The sequence below is a fragment of the Oncorhynchus mykiss genome, chromosome 24 (genome assembly GCF_057628025.1).
Source record: "Oncorhynchus mykiss isolate SJ-2025 chromosome 24, ASM5762802v1, whole genome shotgun sequence".
NCBI lineage: Eukaryota > Metazoa > Chordata > Actinopteri > Salmoniformes > Salmonidae > Oncorhynchus > Oncorhynchus mykiss.
The window spans coordinates 19,825,348-19,841,498 of record NC_143045.1 but is presented as its reverse complement, the minus strand read 5'-3'; the positions used below and the strand labels follow the sequence as shown (position 1 = coordinate 19,841,498).

Sequence of the window (16,151 nt, the reverse complement as noted above, 5' to 3'; positions counted from 1 at the left end):
CACCACAGCAGCAGTCTACCCACCACAGCAGCAGTCTACCCACCACAGCAGCAGTCTACCCACCACAGCAGCAGTCTACCCACCACAGCAGCAGTCTACCCACCACAGCAGCAGTCTACCCACCACAGCAACAGTCTACCCACCACAGCAGCAGTCTACCCACCACAGTAGCAGTCTACCCACCACAGCAGCAGTCTACCCACCACAGCAGCAGTCTACCCACCACAGCAGCATACTGCAATATCTACAATTTAAATGACTGCACTGCAGAATATTACTGTATCTAATCAAGCATCCATCTGCAAGAAATAACATTATCATGCCATCTTATTGGTGCTACACATCTCATTATTTCCACTGCGTGACTGAAATACCTGGGTAATAAATGCAAGGAATCTGATTACAGAGCTGAGGCCCCAATGAGAGAAGTGATGCTACCTGGGACCGGGAGAGTAAGTACAGAGCAAAGAGGAGCACAATCCCCCTGTTCCACCGGAGAAGGGCTGAACGAGGGAGAGAAAGGAGGAAAGAGAGAGGGTGGAGAAAGAGAGATGGGGAGAGAGAAAGAAAGAGAACGAGAAAGAGAAGAAAAAGTAGAGAGAGAAAGAGAGAATGAAGGCTATCAGTGTTCACAACAACCCAACCCTCAAGCCCCATCTCACACAACCCTCAAGCCCCATCTCACACAACCCTCAAGCCCCATCTCACACAACCCTCAAGCCCCATCTCACACGGGACTTATGAACGATTGGCCGGGACTACAAAGCTCTCGCTCTCCCACCCTCTCGTCTCCATTTCCTGGGCATATCAGCTGTAGTTACCATCTCTGGCTCCTGAGCTGAAACATCAGAAGTGAAATGTCATTAAGATGTCATTTAGATGACGAGAAGCCTGTGAACTCCTTGTTAATTAGGGGCCTTCGTTAGCAGACAGTTAGAACAGAGGTCATAGCTAGGTGATTGGAGAGTTGTGGTTATGTACTGCACAGACAGATGCATAAACTCAAATCAGACCAGCATCTTGTATGCATGCATAAACACACTCACTGGACAGCTTGACTAAGGGATCACCAGTGACAATGTATCATTGTAGATCAGCGGGGGGCTTTATTTACATAGCGGATCGATACCGTTCTCTCCCACTGTCAAGGGGAATCACGAGAGTAGCATGAAAGTAGATCCATCCACTTCCCGCTGTCCTCGGGAGATGAAATCCTTGCCTGGCTGCGACAGGAATTTCATCAGAGCCCAGCATGGGAGAAAGAGGGGCCTGTCGGTTTGGGCTCTCTCTCTCTCCGGGTTGGGAACAGCACCGCAGCAGACAGACAGACAGACAGACAGACAGACAGACGCAGATTGACAAACTTCCACATCGTCCTGAATCAGTGCACCACCACACAAACCCTCTCAATGTCAACCAATGACACGTCTTCCCTTATGACAATTAATTGTTTGCGCTTTAACTAACACGCTGCTTTAAGTTTGTTTGATTAGGTGCTGACAGGCGTTGGGGTTGACCCTCTATTACGATGATTCCTGTCACGTTGCGCTCGAGATGGATGGAGTTTTGATGCGGATGTGCATTGAAATATGTTAAGTACTTCTCCCCTCAAGACATACTTGTTGGGCATTCAATCATGATGTTTCAGACACTAGTAGCCAACAGACCAAACACAAGTCTGACTATTTACTACGGAGAGACATCAAAACACCGACCTGACTTGACAGACAATACAAACAGCTGTCTGTGTGTGTGTGTGTGTGTGTGGCGAGTACCTCAAGTCACATCAAACTCCACCAACATTCTACAATACGTCTGACTGTTGTTGTTTGCGAGGGGAATGGACTAATGGAGTTGTACACAGACCACAGTGAGCGGGTTTCAAAAAAGGGTCCAGTCATATGAAACAAAACATTTACCAACAAATGAGCCATTGAGACAGCAGACATAGCAGACATAGCATGCTGTGAGCTCCCTATGCTTGTCTTTAATATGGGCTCATTGCTGTCGCTGTGATTTATGAACAGCAAAAATGTTTGAAACTCCCAGTTGTGTGCCACGGTGCAACCCCCAGCCCGGGGACTGGGAGGGATTGTAAGTATGGGTGGGGGTGTATGCGTGTGCAAGGAAGGAAGGAAGGAAGAGGGAGGAGAAAAAGAGAGAGGGAAAAACAGAGGAACAAGGGAAGAAGGAGTGACCTGGCCTGCTGAGCTTACTGAGAGGAGATTCAGCAACACTTGGAGGACAGTGGAATTCAATAAAAAAGCATATTTATTGCTAAAAGCAGAACCAACGCGGTTTGTCTTTTTGCCTTCAGGGTTTTACTTACTGAGAGGGTCATTCCATTCCTAAATGTCTCAAACCCTGAACAATAGCCTACTTTTTCAGACATCCGGTGGAATAAGATCTGGCTTTACAGGGTGACTCTTTTCAGACAAGGGGATGAATGCAATGCCATCATTTCTGTGAAAGTGACCCAGTTCAATCCCTTGGCACTGGTTGGGGGCCATGTTGGACAATGGCCACCAGGATCTGTCAAGGCAAAATTGTAAAAGTAAAACCTGTCACCCAGTAGAACTTTCAGTCCATTAGTGAGCCATAGCAATATGTGAAGCTAGCATGGTGTCTATGGTGCCCATTCTAGGTGGGTGTTATAACAGTGGAGACAGGAGAGTGGTCTCAGGGGAGAGGGAGACAGCCAGATAAGCAGGGTGGTCGTAGGAAGTGCTGACACCCTCTGACAACTTCACTGAGGAAGTGTGACAGCAACGTCTGACCAGACAACTTAACACAGGCACATTCAGTAGAACCCACACACACACACTACGATCATGTAGATCACTCAGCCTCTCCTCGTACACACAATCAGGTTACGGGTGTGACATATTTATATCCTGCACCTGGTGATGGCTCATCTTTTATTTCATTACATTTCAGACAAGAGCTCCTATTCGTCCTGCGTCTGTGAGCAGGGATGGAGGGAGGATATTGGAGGAGAGGAAGAGGCACTTCCCTGGGTAATAGCAGGGCAACTCAGCGGAGAGGAAGACTCATTATTTTCTCTTTAGAAGAATCAAGTTAGAGAGAAAGGAAAGGTAAACATATGGAGGGAGAGAGAACGGAGAAAAATGAAAGTCTGTGTCAGAGAGGGAGACAAGAAGAGATGATAGAGAGATGATAGAGGGAGACGAGAGAGATGATAGAGAGATGCCAGAGGGAGATGCTAGAGAGAGATGATAGAGGGAGACAAGAAGAGATGATAGAGAGATGCTAGAGGGAGATGAGAGAGGGGGACAAGAGAGAGATGCTAGAGAGAGATGATAGAGGGATGCTAGAGGGAGATGAGAGAGGGAGACAAGGGAGAGATGCTAGAGGGAGATGCTAGAGAGAGATGCTAGAGGGAGACAAGGGAGAGATGCTAGAGGGAGATGCTAGAGAGAGATGCTAGAGGGAGATGCTAGAAAGAGATGAGAGAGGGATGCTAGAGAGAGATGAGAGAGGGATGCTAGAGGGAGATGAGAGAGGGAGACAAGAGAGAGATGATAGAGAGATGCTAGAGAGATGATAGAGGGAGCTGAGAGAGGGAGACAAGAGAGAGATGATAGAGAGATGCTAGAGGGAGATGCTAGAGGGAGCTGAGAGAGGGAGACAAGAGAGAGATGATAGAGAAATGCTAGAGGGAGATGCTAGAGGGAGATGCAAGAGGGAGATGCAAGAGAGATGCTAGAGGGAGATGAGAGAGGGAGACAAGAGAGAGAGATGATAGAGAGATGCTAGAGGGAGATGCTAAAGAGAGATGATAGAGGGAGATGAGAGAGGGAGACAAGAGAGAGATGATAAAGGGAGACAAGAGAGAGATGATAGAGGGAGACAAGAGAGAGATGATAGAGAGATGCCAGAGGGAGATGCTAGAGAAAGATGAGAGATGAAGACGAGATGCTAGAGGGAGACGAGAGAGGGAGACAAGAGAGAGATGAGAGAGGGAGACAAGAGAGAGATGATAGAAGGAGACAAGAGAGAGATGATAGAGGGAGACAAGATAGATGATAGAGAGATGCCAGAGGGAGATGCTAGAGAGAGATGATAGAGGGAGATGAGAGAGGGAAACGAGATGCTAGAGGGAGACAAGAGAGTGATGAGAGAGGGAGACAAGAGAGAGATGAGAGAGGGAGACGAGAGATGATAGAGAGATTCCAGAGGGAGATGCTAAAGAGAGATGATAGAAGGAGATGATAGAGAGATGCTAGAGGGAGATGCTAGAGAGAGATGATAGAGGGAGATGATAGAGAGAGATGATAGAGAGAGATGATAGAGAGATGCTAGAGGGAGATGAGAGGGAGAGATGATAGAGGGAGACAAGAGAGATGCCAGAGGGAGATGCTAGAGAGAGATGCTAGAGAGAGCTGATAGAGAGTTGCTAGAGGGAGATGCTAGAGAGAGATGATAGAGGGAGATGATAGAGGGAGATTAGAGAGGGAGATGATACAGACTCAGTGAGCATACCTGGCTCTCAAGAGAAGACAGGCTATGTGCACACTGCCCACAAAAGGTTGAAAGGTTGAAACTGAGCTGTACTTCCTAACCTCCTGCCCAATGTATGACCATATTAGAGACACATATTTCCCTCAGATTACACAGATCCACAAACAATTCGAAAACAAACACGATTTTGATCAACTCCCATATCTACTGGGTGAAATACCACAATGCCATCACTATAGCAAGATTTGTGACCTGTTGCCACAAGGTCAACCAGTGAAGAACAAACACCATTGTAAATACAACCCATATTTATGCTTATTTATTTTCACTTTTGTACTTTAACCATTTGCCCATCATTACAACACTGTATAATAATAAGACATTTGTAATGTCTTTATTCTTTTGAAACTTCTGAGTGTAATGTTAACTGTTCGTTTTTAATGTTTATTTCACTTTTGTATATTATCTTCCTCACTTGCCTTGGCAATGTTAACATATGTTTCCCATGCCAATAAAGCCTCTTGAATTGAATTGATAGAGAGAGGGAGATAGAGGAGAACAATATAAGAGCAATGGAGTGAGTTGAAACACAGATAATGAGGATGTGTGATGAAGGGGGTGTAAATGAGGTGGTGGAGAGAGAAGAGGAGAGAAGAGATGGAGAGAGAGGAGAAGGCCTCTGCTGGCTGAGTGCATAAGGCAGATGATGGAGAGATGGAGAGAGAGGAGAAGGCATCTGCTGGCTGAGTGCATAAGGCAGATGAGCTGTTTGCTCCGGGGTTTGTAATATTAACAAATCTGATATCAGTAATCTGCTTTGCACACACAGAACACAGGAAATACCCTGACAAAAAAGTCCCCTCCAAAAAGAAATCTGGCAGGGCCACCGTGTTGGATGATGATGATTAAATGTTTCTCTAGTTCTTTCTCTCTCTGAGCGTTTTGCTCGACAAAGATTTCTTCCATTTAGCGTTGCAGTACAAACACTATGACTCCCACGTCTTACACCAGGAAAATTGGAAGACAAAACAAGGGTGAAAATGACAGACTAATTGTAGTCAGAGAGAGTGAATGGGTACATTAGATATACTGGTAACGTGGTAACATGGGCGGCAGGCAGGCGGGGAGGCAGGCAGGCGGGCAGGCGGGGAGGGAGGCAGGCAGGGAGGCAGGCAGGCAGGCGGGGAGGCAGGCAGGCAGGCGGGGAGGGAGGCAGGCAGGCAGGCGGGGAGGGAGGGAGGCAGGCAGGCAGGCGGGGAGGGAGGCAGGCAGGCAGGCGGGGAGGGAGGCAGGCAGGCAGGCGGGGAGGCAGGCAGGGAGGCAGGCAGGCAGGCGGGGAGGCAGGCAGGGAGGCAGGCAGGCAGGCGGGGAGGCAGGCAGGGAGGCAGGCAGGCAGGCGGGGAGGCAGGCAGGGAGGCAGGCAGGCAGGCGGGGAGGCAGGCAGGGAGGCAGGCAGGCAGGCGGGGAGGCAGGCAGGCGGGGAGGGAGGCAGGCAGGCAGGCGGGGAGGCAGGCAGGCAGGCGGGGAGGGAGGGAGGCAGGCAGGCAGGCGGGGAGGCAGGCAGGCGGGCAGGGAGGCAAGCGGGGAGGGAGGCAGGCAGGCAGGCAGGGAGGGAGGCAGTCAGGCAGGCGGGGAGGGAGGCAGGCGGGGAGGGAGGCAGGCGGGGAGGCAGGCAGGCAGGCAGGGAGGGAGGCAGGCAGGCAGGCGGGGAGGCAGGCGGGGAGGGAGGGAGGCAGGCAGGCAGGCGGGGAGGCAGGCGGGGAGGGAGGGAGGCAGGCAGGCAGGCGGGGAGGGAGGCAGGCGGGGAGGGAGGCAGGCAGGCAGGCGGGGAGGGAGGTAGGCGGGGAGGGAGGCAGGCAGGCAGGCGGGGAGGGAGGGAGGTAGGCGGGCAGGGACGCGGGGAGGGAGGCAGGGAGGCAGGCGGGCGGGCGGGGAGGCAGGCAGGCAGGGAGCCAGGCAGGGAGGGAGGCGGGCGGGGAGGAACGCGGGGAGGGAGGCAGGGAGGCGGTGAGGGAGGCAGGCGGGTGGGCGGGGAGGCAGGCAGGCAGGGAGGGAGCCAGGCAGGGAGGGAGGCGGGCAGGGAGGGAGGCAGGCAGGGAGGGAGGCGGGCGGGCAGGGAGGGAGGCGGGCAGGCAGGCGGGGTGGGAGGCAGGCAGGGAGGGAGGCAGGCGGGGAGGGAGCCAGGCAGGGAGGGAGGGAGGGAGGCAGGCAGGCAGGCGGGGAGGCAGGCAGGCAGGCGGGGAGGGAGGGAGGCAGGCAGGCAGGCGGGGAGGGAGGGAGGCAGGCAGGGAGGGAGGGAGGCGGGCAGGGACGCGGGGAGGGAGGCAGGGAGGGAGGGAGGCGGGCAGGGAGGGAGCCAGGCAGGGAGGGAGGCGGGCAGGGAGGGAGGCAGGCAGGGAGGCAGGCAGGGAGGGAGGGAGGCGGGCGGGCGGGGAGGCAGGCAGGCAGGGAGCCAGGCAGGGAGGGAGGCGGGCGGGGAGGGACGCGGGGAGGGAGGCAGGGAGGCGGTGAGGGAGGCAGGCGGGTGGGCGGGGAGGCAGGCAGGCAGGGAGGGAGCCAGGCAGGGAGGGAGGCGGGCAGGGAGGGAGGCGGGCGGGGAGGGAGGCGGGCGGGCGGGGAGGGAGGGAGGGAGGCGGGTGGGGAGGGAGGCGGGCGGGGAGGGAGGGAGGCGGGCGGGGAGGGAGGGAGGGAGGGAGGCGGGCGGGGAGGGAGGCGGGCGGGGAGGGAGGGAGGGAGGCGGGCGGGGAGGGAGGGAGGCAGGGAAGATGGGATGAAGCTTAGACAGATGTTTTCAGTAACACCATTAGATAATCCTTTAACTCCACCAAAAACAAGATCATTACTGCTGGGTCTAGTTCGGTGAGCGTATCTCATCTATTTGTTCTGGCAGGTTCTCAAACAGCCTGGGACCGGGTCATTATGCAAAAGACCACAGCTTTATCAACATACAGACCCTCTAAACTCCATAGCACTGCATTCTGAAAGGCGCTTGAATCCAATTTTAAAAAACGAAACAAAATGATATGGCAACTGTTATGGGAATCCAATATTGTTAAACAGAGCTGGGAGTGGAGAACCGTAGCATGCTTCAATATCATCTATAGAGAGCTTTAAAAACATGCAGACATCTATTATATAATTATATCAGATCTCAGAACAAGGCGTAAAAGGAGGAACCAGTGGACAGCACAGTGGGACCTTGGAGTGCTGAGGGGACATTAAAGTCTTTTAGTGGTGTTGCAGAGGGAATACAGTTTGATGGAATCTGATCTGAGGTCAGTCACTAGGCTTTAACCCCTCTGCTCAGCCAGAGATAGGATAACTCATGTCCCTCAGGTTTCTTTACATGATACACTGGTATGGATAAACCTCTTACAGCGCAGCTATTTTAAAATCATCAGTTCAGAGACAAGAAAAAGGCATGATGTAAAAATGCATGGTGCTTTTCTCACTGGGATGTGCAAATACACTGTCTGCAGCAACAACAAACTGCAATCCAAATCCCCATGCCCAAAAGGGCTATGTACAAGTGAGACAAAATGGTTACAAAGAGCTATCACTGTAGTAATTGATAGTAATATTCTGTCTCTCTCTCTTCCTACAACCTCCCTCTACTATCTATCTGTCACTCTGTTCCCTCCAGTCATATGACAATCTCTCCTCCTTTTCCACAACTGCTCTTAATTTCAAAAACTTGTTTTGGCTTCTCTCCACCTCCTCTCTTCCCTCCCCCTCTCAACATTTCTCATTTTCTCAACCCTTGGCATAGTCCACCGCCGTGCTGCTTTCTAGACCTACTGACATTCTCCTACAGTATTCTACACTTCTCTATCCTCCCCTGTTAGGCATGACATTATTTTGCTCCCTCATTCCATAAGGTCATCCCTTCATCTTTGCCCTCCCCTCCTCCTTCACACTCTCTCCTTCAGAGGGAGCACAGGGCAGATGTGTAGCTAACCTTTACAAAGCAGGAAGCCTTGTTACAAACGGCTCATTAGGTCCTACAATAGCCTCTCTGCTTAATATGTGGATACTACTGATCTCTGTTCACAAGAATCTGTATTTTCACATTCAGCTCAGATACACACTGAGTGTACAAAACATACCCCGTTCAAAGGCACTTAAATCTTTGACCTTGCCCATTCACCCTCTGAATGACACACATACACAATACATGTCTCAAATGTCACATGGCTTAAAAATCCTTCTTTAGCCTGGATTTAACAAGTGACATCGATAAGGGATCACAGCTTTCACCTGGATCCACCTGGTCAGTCAGTGTACAGTATTAACATTCAGAGATATTAACATTGTTACAGTGTGTCCATGTTTAACCAACGGTATTAGAACATGTACATACATGGAACTCTAGTTTTCTATTCTTCAGATACAGAATTAGCCATTGGCCCATTTCCATTTGGCTCACATTGAACTGGCTGTCAACTGCCTGCAATCACTCCAAAATAACATCTTAAAAGCACAAAACTCATTTTAAATGTGCATGAGCATATGTCCACACATATTCATGTTCCCCTTTGAAATTACAGGTAATATTACGCATCGCTCTGTGTTCAATTATGTCTGCATGTGGTGGGGCTGGAATGTACCGTTGGTCCTAAATGGTCTGACTTAGTGATACAGGAGTGAAATAGGAGAGTGGAGAGTAGGCTGGAATGTACCGTTGGTCCTAAATGGTCTGACTCAGTGATACAGGAGTGAAATAGGAGAGTGGAGAGTAGGCTGGAATGTACCGTTGGTCCTAAATGGTCTGACTTAGTGATACAGGAGTGAAATAGGAGAGTGGAGAGTAGGCTGGAATGTACCGTTGGTCCTAAATGGTCTGACTTAGTGATACAGGAGTGAAATAGGAGAGTGGAGAGTAGGCTGGAATGTACCGTTGGTCCTAAATGGTCTGACTCAGTGATACAGGAGTGAAATAGGAGAGTGGAGAGTAGGCTGGAATGTACCGTTGGTCCTAAATGGTCTGACTTAGTGATACAGGAGTGAAATAGGAGAGTGGAGAGTAGGCTGGAATGTACCGTTGGTCCTAAATGGTCTGACTCAGTGATACAGGAGTGAAATAGGAGAGTAGGCTGGAACCTTGAGTTTCCCGAGCAGAGCACTGGACACTCCGTATCTCACACACACAACGCTGGGCAGACAGACAGAAGGACAGGGGAATATGTTTATTCCATACGCTGATGAGTTCCCTGCTCCGCTCCCTCCGTCTCCCAGTGTAATTAGCTACTGTGGACTTCTGTCGTCAGCTGCTCACTCGCTCATATTTCATTTAGGTGCCGATCCCAAATGACACCCTATTCCCATTACAGTGCACTACATATGACCAAGTTCCATAGGGCTCTGAAAACAAGTCGTGCACTATAGGGTATAGGTTACCATTTGGGATGTACCCAGTGTGCAGTGTGATGGAGAGAAAGGGTAGACCGTCAGCCTTTCAGTCTCTCTATAAAGCCCATCAACTCCCCATGGAGTTGTACCCCTGGACATACAGACAGCCGGGAGGGACGGCAACAAAGTCTATATGATGCTTTATCTCTGGAGTGCATCGATTGTATTTTCAAGACAGGTCAAGCAATTTCCCAGGTGTTATCTGCCAAGGCATTATATGAGAGCCAGTATATCACCAGCAGCTATCCGCCATGCTCCAGTCAGAGTGGTGATTTAGGTTGGCCAATATAACAGTGGTCTATAGTTTGTGGTCCTCCAGGGTTGTGATGGCTGGGATATGGGATACAGGTGTGGGAGGATCTTTTTCCACCTGTGACTTCCTGCAGCAGGCTGCACTCAGAGACTTCTCACTAAACCTGAAATAGCACTGAAAACTTATCTGGTCGTGGGGATGGGAGTGGGCCGGGCATGCTATAGCTGCCTGGTCCAGTTTGTGTCTGCCTGTCTCTGCTCAGGGCCCTTAGACCGACGTGATTGGGCGTTTGGGAAGGTAGTGAGGGGGCTGCCAAGCAGGAGAGCTCATTAGTCAGAGAGATGCCCTGTGTCTGTCTGTGTCTGTGTCTGTGTGTGTGTGTGTGTGTGTGTGTGTGTGTGTGTGTGTGTGTGTGTGTGTGTGTGTGTGTGTGTGTGTGTGTGTGTGCGCGAGCGCACAATGGGGGCCCTGCTGCTCTCTACACCCAGTGGGAGCTTCTTATGTAATTGGTGGGGACAGAAGGCCGGGACACACACTGTCACACCCAGGCTCCCGCTACCTACTGCTCAGCTGTGCTGTGGGAGGAACAGAGAGGCTGGGGGGCGAGTGATGAGACGAGGGCAGGGAGGCTCTTGCCAGTCTTCCTCTATAGAGGCAGGGCTGACATTTACCATGGAAGGCTGTGGGCTGAGACTGCTACTGCTGCTCACACATACGCTACAGCAGACTAAAATGAATAAAAGTGTCTGAAATTGATCAGGTTCTGGCTGATGAAGCCCCAGGATGGGGTCCAGAGGGATGATGGAGTGACCAGAAAGGTCTGAGACAGCAGGGGCTCACGCTCTCTGTGTGAGTGTGAATGTGAGAGAAAGAGAAATGAGGCTCTAAACTCCCATTTCATTCACTCTGCTGTCATGGACACAGTGGCAGGTCAATCACTGCCTGTGTTTCATCTGACATGGCATTCAACTGGTGAGGCTGTTGATCTAAGTGGCGTGCTGACATGAAAATAGCCAGAATATCTAACCACTACATTTATAACAAAGGGCCAGTCAATCATAAATAACATTCTCCTGGGCCGGCACAGTGACAAATCTATGTTTGAAAAGCCGAAATATACAAATGACTTCCTCTTTGTTTCATACTGTGAACTGCGTGAGTGTATGAGTCATTGAATAGGGCCCTCTGTTACATAATGCTCTCATGTCATGTACCTTCACCCCCAAGTACAAGATCCTAGTTATGCCACAAGTCAATATCTCTCTGTTTGGAGGAGGCCCATCTCTTCCGTGCCAGAGAGCAGGTGACAGAGGACATTAGATGTTACTGCCGCCCCCTCTCCCTCTCTACTTCTCTCTCCTTCCCAGTCTCCATGATTAGGCCATGGATGACGACAACAAGCCCTGGCTCTCCACTCCCGGAGCAGCACAGTAAATATTAAAGGAAGTTCATCAAAGTATCATTCAAGGCTGCGGTGAAGACAGATGGCCTGGCATCAAAGGCAATGAAACATATGGCGGGATGACAACACACACCATCGCCCGCCGCCCGCCTGTCTGAGTCAGGGATTCTTTCTGTTGTTCTGATCACTTCTCCCTCGCTTGTGTTCTTATCTGTCTGTTTACTTGTTATGCAAGTTGAGTTATGCCTTAAGTTTCTTTGAATGGCTTTGGCAGTTATCAACAGAGACGCTGCACCAAATGGCACCCTATTCCCTACATAGAGCCCTATGGGCCCTGGTCAAAAGTAGTGCCCTATTTAGGGCCCTGGTCAATAGTGCACTATTTAGGGAATAGGGTGCCATTTGGGATGCAGCCCGTGTGTAGCTGTATTACAGGCAAGCAGAGGATACAGTGTGAAGTCAGAGCGTGCCTCTTCAACTGGAGCCATTACAGCAGACCTTTACAAGGTTTACTAAGTTCTTTGTGGGCCTATCAAAGCCTCTTTAAAGAACAGAAGCAGGCCTGCTTGTGGGAGACATTCTAAATGATCAGTGGAAGCGTGGTGCAGTCTCTCTACTTCTCTGTGGGAGAGAGTATGCTTACAGGTGCCTGTGTGGAACAGATAGCCACATATTCTTAGTATGAGCCAATCCTCCATAGTGTGACTGTACAGACATATACTGTACTGTTGAAAGTGAGATCAGCTTATACAAGCATACTACTGTCTTTGTTTCAGTGTGTGTCCATGCATGTACATTGCTTCTTCCATGAGCACCCCTGTCCCCTTGTGTAGGCGTTCTCTCTGGCTGTATGTGAGCACTGAGCTGAATCTATATCCTGGCGGTGCCCGTTTCACCTAGTGCCTGTGTTTTTGTCTGTGTGTGTGCGTGAGAGTGTGTGTGTGTGTGTGAGCGCCTGCGAGCGTGTTCACTCTCATAGTTGACGTGTATTAACTGACTGCATGGGCTAGGATTCAGAGCAGCTTGCTCTCATTAGGCTTTATAGCTGTCCACCCCACCCTCCGTACCCACGGGGCAGCTTAGCCCCTTCATCTCTACACTGATATGGCCAGCTATAAAGCCATGGCCACGCCCCAGTCCAACCCACACCAACTGACGACAGACCATATCAAATCAAAGCGTATTGTCACACACACGTGGTTAGCAGATGTTAATGCGAGTGTAGCGAAATGCTTGTGCTTCTAGTTCCAACAGTGCAGTAATATCTAACAAGTAATCTAACAATTGCCCAACAATTACCTAATACACACAAATCTAGAGGAGTGAATGGGAATATGTAAATATAAGTATATGGATGAGCGATGGCTGAGAGGCACAGGCAAGGTGCAATAAATGGTATAAAATACAGTATGTGCATGTGATATGAGTAATGTAAGATATGTAAACAGTTAAAGTGGCATTATTTAAAGGGTCATTGTTTAAAGGGGCATTGTTTAAAGCGACTAGTGATCCATTTATTAAAGTGGCCAGTGATTGGGTCTCAATGTAGGCAACACCATCTCTGAGTTAGTGATGGCTGTTTAATAGTCTGATGGCCTTGAGATAGCAACTACTTTTCAGTCTCTCGGTCCCAGCTTTGATGCACCTGTACTGCCCTCGCCTTCTGGATGGTAGCGGGGTGAACAGGCAGTGGCTCGGGTGGTTCTTGTCCTTGATGATCTTTTTGGCCTTCCTGTGACATCGGGTGCTGTAGGTGTCATGGAGGGCAGGTGGTTTGCCCAAGGTGATGCGTTGTGCAAGACCTCACTACCCTCTGGAGAGCCTTGCGGTTGTGGGCGGAGCAGTTGCCGTACCAGGCGGTGATACAGCCCGACAGGATACTCTCGATTGTGCATCTGTAAAAGTTTGTCAGGGTTTTGGGTGACAAACCAAATTTCTTCAGCCTCCTGAGGTTGAAGAGGCGCTGCTGCGCCTTCTTCACGATGCTGTTTGTGTGGGTGGACCAATTCAGTTTGTCTGTGATGTGTACGCCGAGGAACTTAAAACTTTCCACCTTCTCCACTGCTGTCCCTTCGATGTGGCTGGGGAGGTGCTCCCTCTGCTGTTACCTGAAATCCACGATCAGCTCACCCACCAGTGGGTGAGATGGAGCCAGGCCCTTACTAGTCACTAAACATCCACATCTGACAGAAACCTCTGCTGACCCCACAGAACGGGAAGGGTGAGTAGAGGTCAGATACAGATACAGTATGGTGACCAGGGACACCAACTATCCAACAATGCCTCTGTAGCTAAATCCCCTATTCAAGGGCCAAGCCCATTCCCTAGATTTACTGACAGTGAACTATTGTGACCTGGGAGTCAAATGAGGTTTCCAATGTAATTATTTATACAGAGAAGAGAAGAAACACAAACAACAGCAACTGATGACAGAGGAAACTGCTCTTTATATAATCTGTAGGATCTGGATGGGGTGCGAGGGTGAGACATGCAGGAGAGAAGGGGGAGGAGAGGTGTGAGGGAGGTGAGGACGTGAGGAAAGCAATCATTTGCCGTTAATTGCTCTCATTAGCTGAAATGGGGTGAGATGGGCTGAGGTGATGAGGTGGCTTTAGTTTAGAGGACTCTGGGATGAACACAGCGTATACAGTGTTGGTTTAAGCCCGGATATGAGAGACAACTCTCCTGCTGATAGCAGTGCTGCTGATAAGACAGGGCCACTATCTCCTCCTCTCTCTCTCTCTCTCTGAGGGGTGGCCGTACAGGGAGGGATGAAGAAATTAGAGGGAATGAGGGAGGCGTGGCACTAGTGGAGTGATGGAGAGGGGTTAAAAGGAAAGCGGAGGGCTGGGTCGAGGAGGAGGAGGAGGAGAGGGGTTAAAAGGAAAGCGGAGGGCTGGGTAGAGGAGGAGGAGGAGGAGAGGGGTTAAAAGGAAAGCGGAGGGCTGGGTCGAGGAGGAGGAGAGGGGTTAAAAGGAAAGCGGAGGGCTGGTTCGAGGAGGAGGAGAGGGGTTAAAAGGAAAGCGGAGGGCTGGGTCGAGGAGGAGGAGGAGAGGGGTTAAAAGGAAAGCGGAGAGCTGGGTCGAGGAGGAGGAGGAGAGGGTTAAAAGGAAAGCGGAGGGCTGGGTCGAGGAGGAGGAGGAGAGGGGTTAAAAGGAAAGCGGAGGGCTGGGTCGAGGAGGAGGAGGAGGAGAGGGGTTAAAAGGAAAGCGGAGGGCTGGTTCGAGGAGGAGGAGGAGGAGGAGAGGGGTTAAAAGGAAAGCGGAGGGCTGGGTCGAGGAGGAGGAGGAGAGGGGTTAAAAGGAAAGCGGAGGGCTGGGTCGAGGAGGAGGAGGAGAGGGGTTAAAAGGAAAGCGGAGGGCTGGGTCGAGGAGGAGGAGGAGGAGAGGGGTTAAAAGGAAAGCGGAGGGCTGGGTCGAGGAGGAGGAGAGGGGTTAAAAGGAAAGCGGAGGGCTGGGTCGAGGAGGAGGAGGAGAGGGGTTAAAAGGAAAGCGGAGGGCTGGGTCGAGGAGGAGGAGGAGGAGAGGGGTTAAAAGGAAAGCGGAGGGCTGGGTCGAGGAGGAGGAGGAGAGGGGTTAAAAGGAAAGCGGACGGCTGGGTCGAGGAGGAGGAGGAGAGGGGTTAAAAGGAAAGCGGAGGGCTGGGTCGAGGAGGAGGAGAGGGGTTAAAAGGAAAGCGGAGGGCTGGGTCGAGGAGGAGGAGGAGAGGGGTTAAAAGGAAAGCGGAGGGCTGGGTCGAGGAGGAGGAGAGGGGTTAAAAGGAAAGCGGAGGGCTGGGTCGAGGAGGAGGAGGAGAGGGGTTAAAAGGAAAGCGGAGGGCTGGGTCGAGGAGGAGGAGAGGGGTTAAAAGGAAAGCGGAGGGCTGGGTCGAGGAGGAGGAGGAGGAGAGGGGTTAAAAGGAAAGCGGAGGGCTGGGTCGAGGAGGAGGAGGAGAGGGGTTAAAAGGAAAGCGGAGGGCTGGGTCGAGGAGGAGGAGAGGGGAAAATCAAAGCTTTCAGCCCACTGGGGTTCCTGTTTCTCAACGGTCCATAACTGTGGTATGACAGGCATGGCTTCATACGAGGACACCATGAACTACGTTTCCTGTCTGAAATCAAATACGGGCTCTGATTGATAACCATGTGGAAGCTTCCCTTCCCAAGCTCACTATCCTTTACGTCCATCAACTAACCTCATTAGTATCGAACACACACATAGGAAAGTAATCTACTTTGGATGTGGAGTCATGCAGCCATCTTCTTTTAGATAACCCTTACAGTCGTCACAGCAGAGAGAGAGGCAGAAAGGGGTGAAATGAGAAGATGAAGGAAACAACCACACAAGTCAAGAAAGTCCTTAAACACAGAGCTCCTCTTTCAACACTTCAAATGCATATTTTAGGTCTAAACTGAAGTGTTTTTCTTTGGGGTTACTTCTTTTTTCAACCAATTTATCAATGTTGTACAAACTTGTTTTGGCACGGCGTAGGCCAAAGCTCAGTGTATACAAGACAAATGACTGAAAAGACTGATGCCGAGGCACTCCAACCCGCAGGAAGGTTTGGACTCCTGCATCAGTCTGTGTGATGGAGTGTCTGTGTGATGGAGTGTCTGTGTGATGGAGTGTC

The 16,151-nt window shown here is 50.8% G+C and overlaps 1 protein-coding gene across 4 annotated transcripts in view; it reads right to left on the bottom strand.

Annotated features, from left to right (window-relative positions):
* dph1 (diphthamide biosynthesis 1) overlaps positions 1-16,151 on the bottom strand; it is a 105,542-nt gene that overhangs the window by 76,713 nt on the left and 12,678 nt on the right. The window lies entirely within an intron of this gene.